Genomic DNA, 14797 nt, shown 5'->3' on the forward strand with positions numbered 1-14797 from the left:
GGGAAACTTAGGGTGAGGATCATTACAAAAAGGGGGCATGGGGTTAAATGGGGGAATATTGGAAAGTAACGGGGGGGTATACAAAGAATTAGTAGAAAGTGTGGGGGGAGGGTTTTGAGAGTGAGTGGGGTATGGGTGCGGTGGCCATGAATAAGAAAAGGGAGTTGGGCTCTTGGTGTGGAAAAGGGATGGGTTGTGTTGTTGCCCCAACGTAGGAGGAGGGAAAGAAAATTGAGGGGGAAAGGAGGGATGAGAGGTCTCGAGGGGCTGAGTATACAGAGGAGGGCTGAGGAGCAGAGGAGGAAGGTGAGAATGGGGGAGATGGACTCTATTGTAATCGAATGTATGACCAGAGGCCATACCCTCGTTGTAGACCGCCTGTGCATTAATCCTGTCGGACTGATGTTGGTTGTGTTGGGCCGACGAGAATCGAGGAGGTGCGGTCGTTGAGTGGAGGCTATGGATCAGAGATGGAGGTGCTCCGTGTGTGGCATGTGGCCAAGCATGCATATAGTGGTCGATGTCTCTGTTGCCGCCGAAAAGTGATGATGGTGGTCGTTGATGGAGATCTTGTGGTGGATGATTATAACCGTTGATGTCTCTATTGCCGCCGTTAAGTGATGATGGTGGTCGTTGATGGAGATCTTGTGATGGATGATTATAGCCGTTGATGTCTCTATTGCCACCGAAAAGTGATGATGGAGGTTGTTGATGGAGATCTTGCGGCGGATGATGCGAAGGACCTGTACGAAGGGAAGCATGAGTGGTAAAGTTGGAGTTCGGGTTATGGTGAGTGTAGGTCGAGTTTGTGCTCGGGCCTACCAAAAGCTCGTTGGATCTATAGAAAAGTACTTTTGGATTTCGATGGTTGAGGTTGTGAGGATATGGGTTCATGCTAACTTCATTATTATTTATGTTGCAGATGAATTGAGGATGGTTGCGGTGCCTGGATGATCCGTGGTGAATTTGTGGTGGAGGAGGCTTCGGGTTTGTTATTTGAGGCCAAGGGTTAGGGTTAGTGTTAGTGTTAGTTTTTAGGTTGGGAATTGTTTTAGAGTTAGGGTTGGGATTAGGGTTGGGGTTTGTTCTCAAGTTAGGGTTAGGGTTAGGGTTGGGGTTTGTTCTCAAGTTAGGGTTAGGGTTATGGTTTGTTCTCAAGTTAGGGTTAGGGTTATGGTTTGTTCTCAAATTAGGCTTAGGGTTTGTTCTCAAGTTAGGGTTAGGGTTAGGGATTGTTCTCAAGTTAGGGTTTTTGTGCTGAGCTGTATACTGAAATTTGTTATATTGTACTTTCTCAAAACTATCGACAACTTTTTCAATATCCTCTTCAATATCATTATCTGACTCCATATCTATGTCTATCTCTCTAACATGGTGCTTACTTGTGCTTTGAGTGTTGTCGTTTATTGATTGGGCTTTGTCTTTTCTTTGCATAGCAGCTGCCTTCAAGGCTTCCCTATAAGTGAATGAGAGAGCTATAGTATTACATTCTTTTAGAATATTAATTGCTAATTCTTCTTGGAAAATTTCAAGTTGTTTGCTAAATGAGTTTGGGCTTGATTCGGGTTCCTCTACTTCGTTAAAACAAACAGGGGCTTTTAGGAGATTAGCAATTTTGAGTATATCCGAACGCACAGTTATAGGAAAGTCATCCACTGTTTTTGTGTAGTAATGGACAAGACTATCTAAATGCTTAACATATGTGGTAGTGAGATCTTTACTATATTGTGTTGTGATGGAAGTAAACTCTAATTGTAGGCTTTTATTAATATCTTCCTGCTCAATAATTAGTCTAGGGGGATGGATTCTCAAGCTATGAGGGGCTATATTCTGAGAATTTAGGTTTGACATACGAGTGTATGTTTTTTTAGCTTTTTCTGCTTTTCGATAGAGGTTTTTAAACTCTGCGATTATCCGACACTTGTAATCTTCAAAGTGTTGGGAAATTAGTGGTGATTCAGTGGAGATTACCTGGGTACTAGTAGTTTTTGGAGGGGTCGGAGTAGTTGAAACTATTGGAGCTCGTGGTCTTTTAGTTGGACGTTTGTTGGCGCTTCTAGGTTTCGTCGGAGTGGGTGTAGTGGAAGTAGCCGCCGCAAAAGTCATCATCTGTTGTGGAGGGAACTCAGCATTGTATGGTGATTCGATGTGAGTCGAAGTATCACTAGTATGGGTTCCAAACTCCGATGATAAGCCCTCCATAGGTCATGTTCGGATTCAGAGAGCAAAACTATGTCATCCGCATAGAGCAAGATATGAACTTGCGTATCCGCAAGGACCACTCTGGTGCCTCCCTCATGAGCAATAAAATATGTGATCTCATCAATGTAGATCCCAAAAAGCGTCGGTGATAGGGGGCAACCTTGTTTTACACCAATAGTGCTAGTGAAACGATTAGGTAGGCCACATGGGCATCAGACACAACCAGACACTTGTTCATATAGTGCGTAGATGGCCCATACCATATCATTTGGTATCCTCAAGCTTTTAAGTCTATCAAACAACCGCTCTCTAGGGACTGTGTCAAAGGCTTTGCGGAAGTCCACAAAACAACAATATAATTTCTTCTTGCGAGCCTTAGTTTGGTCAATTAGGCATCTAAGTGTGAAGATATGATGAATAGTGGAGAAGGCTTGTCTAAAGCTAGCTTGTTCAGGTGCACGAAGGTTTAGGGTCTCCATATAGTCGCTAAGCTCTGCTTCCATTACTGCACCATATAACTTAGCAAGGGTGTGGCCTTCATAATGGTCCTATATGTATTTGGGTCCATGGGGTCCCCCCCTTTATGTATGGGGGCCACTGTATTCATAGTCCACTGTGGTGGAAAACCCTCCGTAAGGGCACGATTGAAGATTAGAGTTAGCAAGGGAGCTAGGCACTCTCTTGCATATATAATGTGTTCTACTCGCAATCCTGTGTGGTCCATGGACTTCCTATGTTGTAATTTCTTTATGACCTTCACGACCCTAGAGGTCGTGAAAAGTGTCCCCGTGGTAGGCCGTGGTGTGGAAGGCATTGGAATGGGTGGTTGGTTTGGGATTTGGTAAAGTCTCTCTGTATATGTGGGCCAAGTTTCGAGATCTTCAATGGGTGTTTGTGGTCTTGGCTCCCATAGTCTCTTCCATGCCGTGGCGCAATCGCTACTCATGAGCATTTGGTAGAGTTCCCAATATTGGGATGCCTCCCACGCCCGTCTCTTACGACGTGTCATCTTGCGCATTTCTTTGCGAGCTTGTATGGAGGTAATACTACCATTGAGTAAGTCCCTACAATCCTCATCATACCATTTATTTTGTGGCATTGATCCTGATTTACCTTGATTTGAGTGTTTTGTATATGGGAAACTGCTAGCTGCTGCGGAGTGAAGGATGTGTGTGAGTTTTGTACTAAGGCTTTCTAACGGTAGGGAGGGATCAAGGGAGGAGAGATGGGCCTGAACATGTTGAGAGTATATGTCAGAGAGCTCATGTGTGAAATGTATTGTGTGAAATGGTTGACTAGACTTGGTGACCTTAGAGATATCACATTTTAGCTCGAAGTATAAGAAACTATGGTCTGAGCCAATAGGGCATGGGGCCACTCGGAAGGAGTTAATCATGTGGGTAGCTTCAGGGCATCCTATTAGATAATCAACTGTGCTTTCCCCTCCTCCATGTGGGAAACATGTGAGCTCTTCCGAGCCCGGCCACTTAGCTAGACCATTATATATGACCATCTGGTGCCGATTGCCAAGTTTGAGCAGATGATGGCCAAAGCTCGTGGCGTCCGGACCTTGATCCTTTGATCTACGCGTGGTGCCTATGTCTAAAGGATCGACATTTACCATTTCTAGGTTTCTATTCATCTGAAATACTGTGCATTGTCGAGATTGGGTTCTCTCATTGAAGTCTCCTACAAGAAATACTTCTCCTTGGGAAGAATATCGGATTATGTCATCCGATAGGGGTTCGTATGGAGAAGGTCTATGTCGCATTCCTTCATCGACTAATCTCGCCAAGCCACCAATATTATAACGGGATCCTTTTGGGGGAAAGTAACAAATGGCAAAAAATACTGCCTGGTCTTTGTTTGTGGAGACTTTCACCCACATAAAATGAGCTTCTAGGTCTATCTTCATTATTTCTATCCTATTATGTAGCTCTCTATGAAACAGTATCGCGACACCTCCATATCCCCTAGTAGTGTGTCGACGTGAGGTTTGTCTAAAAGTGGACTCCCAACAGAATCCTTTGACCCGTGGGATTCCTCTATTTGGGCTCTGATGTGTTTCTACTAAGAAAAGTATATTAGATACCTTTAGTATCTCCTCTAGGCGGCCGGGGTGTGCCCAAAGTGCGTCGTTACAATTCCATAAGGTCATCCTAAGTGCATTTTCTATCACATGGGCCACACGCCGTCAATTAGTAGTGCGATCATTTATGATCACTCGCCCGTCTCGGTAAAAGACGCGATGGCCTTCTTTACAAGCTTGCATAAATCGTGGCATACAACTCTTGCGATGCTCAATTTGCATCTTAGTGAGGTCTTCATCGAGATAGATGGGGTCCCCACCCATTCCTCGAAGGATTGGTCTCGTCTTAAAGAAAGTGATTCTAGAGTCTAAGTCTTTAAATTGAAGGACTAAGGCTCTCTTCCTAGTTGTGTCACGCCCGGCCCTCCATGCTTTGGTGATAGGTAGGGCCTCTATGTACCCTAACATTTTCCCAAGTGTTTGTGCATCCTCATTTGGGGATGCACCTTCTTTGAGCCTAGTGACACGTACATTTAAGCGTCGGGCCTAACGCATTTTCTCTTCTTCAAGGGTGGTAATAACAATATTTTCATCTTTTATTTCTTTTCTAATGTTTCTTTTAACCACATCTACCCAACCCGTTTTGGCTAACTGTATGTTATTATTAACTTCCTCTTTAACTTTTTTAATTTCGTCCTTTATATCCTCTATAGAGGATATTTCACAATCTTCTCGAGATACCTCGATGTCCTTAAGTTGTTTTTTAAGGTTGATGTTTTCCACTTTAAGTTGTTCTATTTTGGCCTTGAGGGCGTCTTTTTCCTCTCTATCTTTTTTCTTGTGGGTTTCGGCGTCTTTCACCCATTTTTTCATATCCATCTCTATTTTTGTTAAACGATTAAACATATCTAAAAACTCCTCCTTACGTATAGCCTCGTCTTGTATATCCTTATGTTCCTTAGTTCGTTTAGACGTCATTGTGGTGTCAATAAGAAAAAAGGTAAAATAAATGGGTTCGAGACTTAGCCGAGTTTGTGTGTATGTCGCAATCACATCGGCATTTTGTAGCACGCAACGAGCACACCAAAAGAACCCACCCACGAACTCGTCAAGAAAATGGCATTTCACAACGCCAAGAGAAAACGGAGAAGAAACACCCCGCAACAACGACGGTGACGGCGACAGTCGTCAACGACGGCAGTAGACGGCAACAGACGGTAGCTACGGTGACGACTGTAGAGTCGTCAGACGACGACAGCAACAATCGGCAGCAGACAGCGGTTGCAGACGACGGCGACGACAATGACGACGACAATAAATGGCGACAACAACGGCAGAAAGAGCCGTTACATAGAGACGAGGAAGCGAGAGAGAGAGAGAGAGACTGCAGACAGTAGCAGACGGCAGAAGACGGCTGCAGAGTCGTCAGACGACAACAACAACAGTCGGCAACAAACAACGGTTGCAGACGACGACGACGACAGAAAGAGCCGTTACATAGAGACGAGGAAGCAAGAGAGAGAGAGAGAGACTACAGATAGTAGCAGACGACAGAAGACGGCTGCAGAGTCGTCAGACGACGACAGGAATAGTCGGCAGCAGACAGCGGCTGCAGACGAGAGCTCGCAATTTAAAAAAATAGAAAATTGTATTAACAAGGAAACAATAACAATCAATAACAACAAAGAGAAGGAGAAGGTGCTTATGTAGTCACCTTCTCTCTAAGTTCTCTTACAAATATTGCCTCTTGGGAAAGAGGTCGTTTCTTAACTACCTAAGAAATATGTGTCATATAACATTCACAAGGAAGTGGGGTGTTCACACACTTGAGTATCCAAGATGTGTTCCCACACACGGGAAGTTGAGTTTGATTCTCAACATGCCTCAAGAGCGGCTGGTGCAATCCTGTTGCTCCTTACTCCCCCTCAAGCGCGGCTGGTCAATCATCGAAAGACCCAGGTTCATTGTGAACTACCGCAACTTGTTGACTCCCAGGGCCTTGGTGAAGATGTCGATCGTCTACAGGTTCGTGTTGATGTGTTGCAAGTTGACATCTCCGGCCACAACACATTGGATGAAGTGATAGCGCACTTCAATGTGCTTGGTTCGAGCATGGAAAACTGGGTTCCGAGCTAGGTGAATGTTGCTCATATTGTCGCTATAGAGGAGAATCAAATCCTTGATGGGAACGCCCAAATCCTTGATGGGAACGCCCAAATCCTTCAAGTTTCTCTTGAGCCAAACAACTTCACATGCGGCTATGAGTGGGCCCCTGTATTCAGCTTTGGTGCTCTATAGTGCAACTGTCGGCTATTTCTTACTACTCCACGATATGGCACCATTGTCGAGAGAGAAAGAAAATCCAGATGTCAATCAACGGTCAGCTTGGTAGCCGGCCCAATTGGCATCGGTAAACCCTTTGAGTCATATCAGTGTGGCCGATTTGTAGAGGATGCTGAAATCCATGGTTCCACTCACACTTAGGAATCTCTTAGCACAGTGGAGATGGATGTGTCGCGGAGTGTGCATGAACTGGCTAAGGAGGTTTACCGGATAACTTAGGTTAGGTCGGGTAATTGTGCGGTCGATAAGACTTCTGAATAGCTAATGATAGAGCATCGGCTCACACTCTCTTGTGCCGAAGTCAGCATCTAGCTTTAGGTCGTGATCAAGAGGGGTAGTGACCAAGGTTGTTAGCCTGGTAGGGTACGGATACCATACATATTTAACGTATTAATACCTGTATAGTACCTTCTAATTTAAAAATGCGTTAAATACGTTTTCTTAATATGTTAAATACTTATAAAATACGTAAAATACGTATTTTACGTATAGTACGTTAAATACTTCTAGAATTTGAAAATTATTTACCTTTCTAAAAAATATCTATAATATTGTAAAAAAAATCTATGTTTACACAATTTTGTGATGTAAAATATAGTTCTATATCCTAAAATGCATATAAGACATTTGAACATTTCACATCCTAAAATAATATGGATGTCGACATTCCCTTATTCTATAAATCAGTGTAATGTGTATCACGATGTTCTACTTCAAATTGTAATTATTTACAATTATGCCTTTATAGATTGAGGAATCTCTATGATTATCACACTCATGATAGGTTTCTCTTTTCTTCGTTTTCTTCTTCTTCTTCTTCTTCTTCTTCTTCTATCTACTGCAATTATCACACTCGGGATAGGTTTATGTCTTCTTTTCTCTCTTCTTCTTCTTCTTCTTCTTCATCGTCGTCTCTTCTATTCTTCTTTCTTCCTTCCTTTGGCTTCTTTTTCACTAAAATCTTTTTTTTCTTTTCCTTTTTGTTAGGGTTTTACTTACATTTTCTTTATAAATATGTATTATACCAATTTTTTTATAAATACGTTAAATACCGTATTGGACAAATGTACATGATATTTGACTGAACAACATTGACCTGGTATAGTACGTACTATACAAATAATGAGGTACTATACGTATTGAAACGTTAAATACGGGTACGTAAACAACCATGGTACTACTATTGACGGGCTTACACTATGTCACCCCAAACTTGTGTAGAAGATTGAGGATATAGTGCCTTTGAGAAAGCATGATGCCGTCCGGAGTTTGCATTATTTCTATTCCTAGAAAGTAATGAAGCTCCTTCATGTCTTTCATTTCGAGTCGGTTGGAGAGGAGTTTTTTTATGTGCTCAATATCTGCTAAATGCTCTCCTCCTATGACTAAGTCATCCACATATATGATGATAAATACCTGTCCTCTAGAGTCGCTCCTGATGAACAGAAAGTTGTCTAACTTGGACATGTTGAAGGTGATTTGATGAAGATATTGCATTATCTTCGAATGCCATGCTCTCAGTGCCTGTTTGAGACCGTAGAGAGGTTTTTGAGTCGGTAGACAATAGTCAGATGCGTCGTCAACTCGAATCCGGGCGGTTGTGTCATGTACATCTCCTCTTCTAGCTCGCCTAGGAGGAATGCATTCTTTACGTCCATTTGGTGAAGCGCGATCACGGTTTGGATTGTAGTCATCTTTGCCACCAGGGCAAAGGTCTCTTCGTAATTGACATTGTGTGTCTGTGCGTAGCCCTTTGCCACAAGCCGGACCTTGTAGCGATTGATAGTGTTGTCGGCATTGCGCTTCAGTTTGAAGGTCCACCGACATCCAATTGCCTTTTGGTAGTGTGAAGAAGGGACGAGTCCCCATATCTCGTTCTTGGAGAGTTCTTGCATCTCCAATTCATTTTCTTCGACACATGTAGGGTCTTTCACGGCTTTAGAAAAGGTTTTGGATTGTAAACACCTTCATCGTGAATGCATAAAGATATGCCATGTAGTCATTGTAGCCGAATCGACGGCCTACGTTCTTTTCTCGGGTGGAGCGATGTGGTGTTCTTCGTGTCCTCATGATGGGCACATCCAGTCCACCATACTCACTATCGAGTGAGTGAGGCGATTCATTTCAATCCGAGTCTTCGTACTCAAGCATTTTAGCCTTTTCTTTGTCCTGTTTCAGACTCACCTGCAACGTGCTTTGGTGCTTGGAGGATCTTGCGGTCCACTCAAACCTGTTGAGATTGGACTTCCCCTTGATGTGGGCCTCGGTCGATCATGCATTTGTGTCGAACTCGGTTTCGACTGTGTCAAATGGGACTGATTCGACTATATACCAGGATGTCAACTCGTCAAAGACACATCACTACTCGTACCTTCTTGGTGGAGGGGTTGAAACACTTATACCCTTTTTGCTCGAGTGAGTGCCCTACGAATATACATTTCTCTAACTTGGGGTCGAGCTTCTACCGCCTCTCGCCGGGAATATGTACATAGGCTATTGAACCGAATATCCTAACGTGGGATAGATCCAGTTTCTTCCCATAGAACGTTTCACAAGGGGTAATATCGTGCACTCTTGATGTTTTTTTTTTCCATTTAGAGATACTAATGTAGTAGTTTTTTTTATATCTTTGGCTCACCCGAAGGCTAAAACTCACACGAAGTCATGTTTTATTAGCAGTACATAGTCCATCAGGGGGTGTACCGAATGGTACGAGTGAGATACATGCACAGGATGACCTCTAGGAGATATGATGAGACTCGCACCACGTTCCATCATGCAACTTGTAGACAATCTACATTTTACCTTCTTCATCTTCGAAACCGTCATTGTTGTCACCGTCACCACTATCTTCGTCGTCGTCACTTAGGGGCACAAACCGCCCTTTTTTAGGTACCACATGTATGTTGGTGTGGGGAGACTCGAACCTCCAACCTAGCGGTTGGAGTATCCCCCCATTACCATTACACCAACACATCACGAATCGTGAACTTCTGATGTTGTACAATAATTCATCATATAGACAGTCGTATTCACCGCTTCATCTTAATATGATTTTGACATATGTTTCTCTTTCATCATTGCCCTTGCCACCTCGAGCATGTGTCGGTTCTTGCATTCGGCTACTCCGTTTTGCGGAGGTGTGTGTCGATAGGTAAACTCCCGCTCAATTCCTTCTTGTCGAAGGTATGTTGTAAAGGTGTTAGACAAATACTCCTTCCCACCGTCCGATCGAAGGCATTAGACATGCCAACCATTGCCTTTTCGACTTCGTTTTTGAACTTTTGGAAGTGTCAGAACACTTCACTCATCCGTCACAATAGGGTAGATCTAAGTATGTCTGGAGAAGTCGTCGATGAACATTACATAGTATCGGCAACCACCAAATGCTGCCGTTTGGGTTGGTCCCCATACATCTGAATGTATTACATCTAGCTAGGATCCCTTTGCTTTTGTTCCTCTCTTTTGGGAACGATTGTCGGTGTTTGTCGAATTGGCAAGCTTCACACCTGCCTACAATTTCCTTTTGTGTAAAAGTCGGGAGTTCAATGACAACTCCTTTCGACTGCATTCCCTTGAGTTGTTGGAGGTTGAGGTGGCCTATCCTCTTGTGTCACAACTCTATGTCGACGTTGGCTCTGTAGCCCTTGGCATACATTGTCGAGTTCATCTCGTGGGAGTCGAGGATTAAGATCCGACCTTCTCTCCGACAGCGAGCAATGAGTTGGCCGTCTGTTTCGATGAAGCATCCTCCATCATTGAAACGGACTTGTATGCCTTGTTTGACTATCTGGGCAACTGAGACCAAGTTCTTTGTTATTGTAGGAACATGCAGAACATTCTTGGTGTAGGTTTGGTTGCCTTCTTCCCCAATAGGACATTGCCGACATGTTGAATGGGGTGAATTGTTTTATCCCCAGTTTCCACATACCCGGGTCATTTAGGCTTTCGAAGGTCCTTAAACCAATCCTTGTGGGATATGATATGGTTGGATGCACCTAAGTCAACAAACCATACATCTTCTGGTTTGGAGGTTTTGGTCGGATTGGAGGCTATCACTAAGTTCGCTCTGTACGTCATCACAAACTCTCCACCATGATTGTATTAGTTGGAGGTGGAGGTGTAGTTTGTGAGTTGTCGGCTTGTGGAGGACGACTCACTCTTCCTTTTTCGACATTTTACCTCATAGTGTGTGAATTTACCATAGTATCTGCATTGGGCGGGATTGTTTTGTCGGCTGAGTCTGACCTGATTGCTCCCCCTTCCTCCAAAAGCTCCCCCTAGCGCGTTCAACACACCTTGTCGGTAATAGAAAGTATGTTCTCTAGGTTGCTCTTGGTTGTGTCAGCCTTGGCCGAATCAGCCTCTTCTTCCCTACCCTCCTTGTCCTCTTCCTCCCTCGAAGTTCGAATAGAGAATTTTTCCCTCTTGCGCATTGCTTATTGTTCGAACATGATTCTCCTCAACTAGCAGCATCGACTAGAGATCAAAGGAGGGAGGATTCTCCCTCGTGAGGACTGTCAACTGAATGGCTCTGAACTGAGGTGCTAAGCCTCCCAGACAAATCAGTACCATTTCATTGTCATGAATGCTAACATTGATCGACCCGAGGGCATCGCACAACTCCTTGATCTTCAAGGTGTTGCTAGGTGTAGCTACCAATTGACATGTCCCTCTATTGTATACCGTTCAACTCTTGACGGAGTTGACGTTTTCTAGCGGTCATGTCGGGAGAGAAAATATTCTTGATGTTCCCCCACGTCTCCTTCAGCGTTTTGGCCTCTTGGATGTAGCCGAGCATGTGATCATGGACGCATGATGCTAGGCAATACAACTCACAACTTGCCGCTTGCTCCCAAGCTGGGTAGTCGACATGTGTTGGGTTGAATTGATTTTTGTTTGCTCTTTCAACATAACTCCAATAACCTTGCTCGACAAGATATTGGTGCATATTGTACTCCCAAGATGCAAAGTTGTTTTCGTTGAGCTTCTCGGTGTGAACAACACTTTCCATCTGAGTGTTCATTGTCGAACTTTTTCTGTTTGATACGAACTGTGCAGATTACTGCTACAACGATCAACCAGTTCATTCCGAACATGGGATTAAGCACATCACACGCAGAGGCGGCGCACTCTAATGTCATGTAAAGAATTAGATGGATTCTGTGTAGCGGAAAAACTGTGTGTGTGTGTGTGTGTGTGTAGAGAGAGAGAGAGGAAGAGAGAGAACTCATTATTACAAAAGATTGTATTAACAAAGAGACAAGAATGATGAATAAATCCAGTCGGATATATGGGGACCGACACAGAAAGTGAGGATAAGTGGAATACTATGTAACCTTCATCGATGACTATGCTTGACACACTTGGGCATGCTTGATCGAGAAGAAAAGGGAAGTCTTCTCCTACTTCTTGAAGGTGAAAAGCCTTGACGAATGGGAGACCGATCGAAAGATCAAGTGCCTAAGGTCTAATGGCGGAAAAGAGTACTTTTTTTACCAGTTCTCGTGGAAGTCGTTACTATGTAACCTTCATCGATGACTATGCTTGACACACTTGGGCATGCTTGATCGAGAAGAAAAAGGAAGTCTTCTCCTACTTCTTGAAGGTGAAAAGCCTTGACGAATGGGAGACCGATCAAAAGATCAAGTGCCTAAGGTCTGATGGCGGAAAAGAGTACTTTTTTGACCAATTCTCTACAGAAGGAGGAATTCGACACGAATTCTTTTGCAGATATACACTAGAGTAGAACGATGTGGCCGGGCAGAAAAATCGGACAATTGAAGAGGCGACTAGGGAAATGCTTGAGGAGAAGCACATGCAGAAGTTTTATTGGGCCGAAGTGGTCTGAACAACCGTATACTTGTAGAATTAGACTTCTGCAAATGGAGGATTGTCACCAAATGAGTTGTATTTCTAGAAGAAGCCAAACTTGGCACACTTGAGGGTATTCGGTAGCATCGCGTATGTGCATGTGCCGAAGGAAAAGCAGAGGAAGTTAGACACGAAAGACGAGAAGTGTATGTTGGTCGGCTACTCAAATAAGCAAAAGGGTTATAAATGCTATAACCCCCGAACAAAAGAGGTTCGAGTAGGCCGAGATGTCATTTTTGATGAATCGGCTTTGGGCTTACTTGCCTTCATCTCCAACCCCCCTCCACTCCATTATGAATTCTGAGGATGAGGCCAGTGAGGCTGAGATGCCCCTGGAGGAAGAGGAAATTGGAGCTCTAGAAGAGAGTCCGATCTCATTTCAGTTAAGTGGGCTGAATGAGAGACAGAATTGGAACGACCAGTCAGATGATGAGCCGATGAGCCAGTTGTGCAATCCCCGCAATAGAAACCGAGGAGACGGTTTACGCGCAAGGAGAAAGGGAATATGAAGATGCCGGAATACAACATCGAGGCTGAAACATCGTATCGAAGTGAATCTGACGTGGCCAGGAGCAAGGAGGGACCTCCGAAAACAAGGTTGAAGGTGGTCGAGAGGTCCATGAAATCGGCGAACCAGTAGTTGCGCCGATCCACCTACCAGAAGACCCCCATAATTCGGTACAGTTACAATGAGTATATGGCGCATCATGAGCTAAAGAGCTATGCCGAAATGGAGTGCAAATTCATCTCAACCTCTCTGGACAAAAAAGTTAAGCTTCGCTAAAGTTCGGGAATGGCGTGTGACCCAACACGGTTCCAAAAGATTGTTGGTAACCTCATTTATTTGACGATCACTTAACCAGACTAAGTTATCTGATCGGCTTGATTAGTCAATTCATGTCACAGCCAAAGGCCAAACACCTTCAGTGTGCACAAAGGATATTGCGATATGTCAGCGGCATTAAGGATAGGGCGTTGCTGTATCGGGCAGGAGTAGCTAAGGAGTTAGTCGGCTACACGGATGCCAATTGGGCTGGAATTGCCAGCGATCGCAGGTCAACATTTGGATTCACGTTTTCATCAGGAAGCGTTGTGATCGCCTGGAGCAGCAAGAAGCAGTCGATAGTCGCACTATCGAGTGCTGAGGTCAAGTATCGAGGGGTGGCTGCCACCACGTGCGAAGCCATTTCGCTCAGAAGGACGTTGAAGGATCTGCATATAGAGGTGTCCGAGTCAATAGTTATATCCTGCGACAACCTCAACAGCATCCAATTGGCGAAGAACCCCGTCTTCCACGCTCGGACAAAGCACATCGAAGTGCACTATCATTTCTTCTACGAGCGAGTCCTCTTTGGTGAAGTCGAACTTGTGTATGTTTCGACTGATCGGAAGGTTACCAATATGTTCACCAAACCTCTTGGCCTGGACAAGTTGTGACATTTTTCGACTGTGGTTGGCTTACAACATCTGGACATGTTGAACTTGAGGGGAGGAGTGAAGCAGAAAAGAAGAGAGACAAAGTATGAAAAGCTGAATTAGATGCAAAATTCAATTTCAGCACGACTGAAGAAGTTGGAACGTCTAGATCAGTTGAACAAGCCTATATTCCTAATATAGTAAATAGGAATATTATACGCAGAACTTGTGTCAAGCTCGTTTATGAGCATTCAAGAACTGATGGTACTTGTGTCAGCCCACTCATCCGGGCTTGTATATAAAGTGCACTTTGAGCACTGTTATATGTACTAAGTCTATTTGTAATCGAAATATTGTTGTCTGCTCCACTTACTCTCTCTCTCTCTCTCTCTCTCTCTCTCTCTCTCTCTCTCTCTCTCTCTCTCTCTCTCTCTCTCTCTCTCTCTCTCTCTCTCTCTCTCTCTCTTTCATATTCTCTGTGTTTACGTAACTGTCATGTTTCCGAATAATCGACTGTGTACTTGGTGTCTTTCGCACACGCTTCCACACACGCAACCTTTTTGAAGCTCGCCCTGAGCCTTTAGCGAAGTGTGATTGGTGACGCCTATCTACGTCTCCTTTGCTTGATCCAGCTTTATTAGAGCGATTTGTCAGTACTTGACAGCCCTCTGTTAGGGCTTGTATAAAAAGTGCTCTCTAAGCACATTTTGTATACGGAGAGTTTCGTAATAGAATTTTGTGTTGTTGTCTACTTAACTCTCTCTCTCTCTCTCTCTCTCTCTCTCTCTCTCTCTCTCTCTCTCTCTCTCTCATATTCTCCGTGTTTACCTAATTGTCGCGTTTCCGAATAATCGACTATGTACTTGGTTTCTTTCGCACACGCTTCCACACACGTAACCTTTTTCAGGCTCGCCCTGAGCCTTCGGCGAAGTG

At 44.0% G+C, this 14797-nt stretch overlaps 1 long non-coding RNA gene across 1 annotated transcript; it reads left to right on the forward strand.

Annotated features, from left to right (window-relative positions):
* The first annotated feature begins 214 nt into the window (after positions 1 to 214).
* On the forward strand, positions 215 to 1334 carry LOC147850630 (uncharacterized). Its single transcript, XR_015531694.1, has 3 exons — positions 215 to 766; positions 923 to 1080; positions 1224 to 1334. It is a non-coding gene; the product is annotated as an uncharacterized LOC147850630 (long non-coding RNA).
* Positions 1335 to 14797: the final 13463 nt, after the last annotated feature.

The sequence above is a fragment of the Azolla caroliniana genome, unplaced genomic scaffold (genome assembly GCF_043228905.1).
Source record: "Azolla caroliniana isolate FFs.n. ecotype wild unplaced genomic scaffold, voAzoCaro1.0.p SCAF_21, whole genome shotgun sequence".
Lineage (NCBI taxonomy): Eukaryota > Viridiplantae > Streptophyta > Polypodiopsida > Salviniales > Salviniaceae > Azolla > Azolla caroliniana.